Here is a 2,368-nt window from a genome sequence, read left to right as displayed (position 1 = left end):
GATAGTTTATGGATTTTCTTCTATATATTTTCTATATACTAGTAGATATTTGCATTTTTTTCTACAGGTTAGTTTTTTCTGTGTATTAGTCAGTGCACATGACTACGTAGTAATGGGCGGGATAAGCTTGTCTGGGACACTCAGCCTTCACACCTCGGCCCCAAGCAGTCCATAGGACCCGCGCAAGGCTTTAAATGCAAGCACCCCTACTCACCGCTGGGTCCCACTACCAGCTGGACCTGGGGACAGCCCCGGGGAGGCCTCATCTGCTGCTGTCCCACTCCTGGAAAACTGAAAAGAAAGGACCCAGTTCCCTGACGGGACACAAAGCCATCCATAGGGGCTAGGAGTCTGAACGAAGTTTGGCATCTCAAGCCATCACAACCACCATCAGGCAGCAGCAGTCAAGGGTAAGGGTGAAGTGCATGCAGCTGAGGGCCACGTGGGAGCTCACGTTCCTGATTCGAGAGCATTCATCCTCCTCCCATGAGCTATACCTGATGCATCAGTAAACCCTTCAGATGGAAACCTGTATTATTCTCAAATGAGCTGGGTCGTCACTCTTGATCAGAAAGATCCATACAGATGCCCCATATGTTACTCAGCTCTCCACGTGTTTCTCCAATTCCAGCAGCCAGGGCTGCTGTGATCCAGGGGGGGCCTGTCAGCAGGGGGAAGGCAGAAGGTTCCTCGGGCATCTCTTCCCTCTCCTACCCAGAAAGACTTGCACAGATCAGGAGGTAACCATCTCATTACTTAATCGTGCTAAACTCAGATATTTCATCTGCACAGGAGTTGCCTCAAAGATCAAACAAGACAACAGGTTATGCTTTGGTCCCGGATCAGGTGCACGATCGGCATTCAGTGCAGGTGGCAGCCTGCCTGCTAAGCTTGTTGGTGAAGGCGCTGCGGTCGGGTTTGCATTCTGCAGAAGTCAGGCTCTTCCATACTCTTTTTTTTTTTTTAAAGATTTTATTTATTTATTTGACAGACAGAGATCCCAAGTAAGCAGAGAGGCAGGCAGAGAGAAAAAGGAGAAAGCAGGCTCCGCGCTGAGCAGAGAGCCCGATGCGGGGCTCGATCCCAGGACCCCCGAGCCGAAGGCAGAGGCTTTAACCCACTGAGCCATCCAGGCGCCCCCAGAACTGAAACCAGACGGCTAGCGGCAGCGTGGCTGGGGCGGAACAGAGTGATCTTAGAGTTCTTAGAGCTTTTTCCAGAAGAATGGCTGTCAGGCTACGGTCCCCGTTCAGTTCTGGCACAAGTGACCTTGTTGGAAATCTGGTTCTGGTCTGGGTTCTGAGATACACTTTTCTCACTTGCCCTCAACCCCCCCACAGTTTTTGCAGTGGGGGGGTGGTGTGGGGAAGTGTTTGGAAGACAGGGAGGAAGGAAGGGAGGAAGAAGCGTGTGGGGTTGAGTGCTGGCTGAAATCTGTAGTCAGAGGGGTGCTCATTCTCTGCAAAGTCAGTTGCCTTGTGGATGTCTCCCCTGGTCTCAGCACACCCTGTTCCCAACACAGGCCTACGGAGAGCAGAAATAAAGAACATATAGGACCCAGCCCAATCCCCGGAGGCCTGGAGGCCATCACATCTGATCTGGTGTTTCAGAGCATCAGTGCTTGGGTGGGGGAGAGGGGTGGAATAAAAGTCAAAAAGCTTATAGGATGTAGGAAAATTTTTAAATGTAATAAGAAACATAAAACGCAAACATTATCCTGACTGCAGAGAAAATCACCATTACTATTTATACTACTTCCAGACAGTCTCTTAGATAATTTGGATGAGGATCTGTATTCTGAATGTGGGTTTTACATCTTCTTTTAGTTTTAATTCATGTCGTGAGCATTTTTCAGTCATAAAAATTCATTAAAAACATTATTTTTTTTTAAGATTTTATTTATTTATTTGACAGAGATCACAAGTAGATAGAGAGGCAGGCAGAGAGAGAGAGGGAAGCAGGCTCTCTGCTGAGCAGAGAGCCCGATGTGGGACTCGATCCCAGGACCCTGAGATCATGACCTGAGCCAAAGGCAGCGGCTTAACCCACTGAGCCACCCAGGCGCCCCAAAAACATTATTTTTAATAGCTGCCTAATATTCTCTTATAAGGACAATGATGGGACATTGAGTTTAGCCTTGACCTTGATTGCTAACTAGCACCAGCCAAAGGCCAGAAAGAGTAGCTTTCTGCATCTGCTTCTACTTGAGTGATTGGCCATCGTGTCTGCCTGGGTGCAGCTGCTGTCCAGGCAAACACCCCCTCACGGGGGCGGAACTCAGAGGACACATGGAAAGAAGGGAAAGAGAATTCGTTTCCCACTGTTTGGTGATTTCCCGTGTCTGGGAAGATAACATTTGGTCCAGACC

Source organism: Meles meles, chromosome 13 (assembly GCF_922984935.1).
Source record: "Meles meles chromosome 13, mMelMel3.1 paternal haplotype, whole genome shotgun sequence".
Lineage (NCBI taxonomy): Eukaryota > Metazoa > Chordata > Mammalia > Carnivora > Mustelidae > Meles > Meles meles.
Note: the sequence above shows the minus strand (reverse complement) of the source record.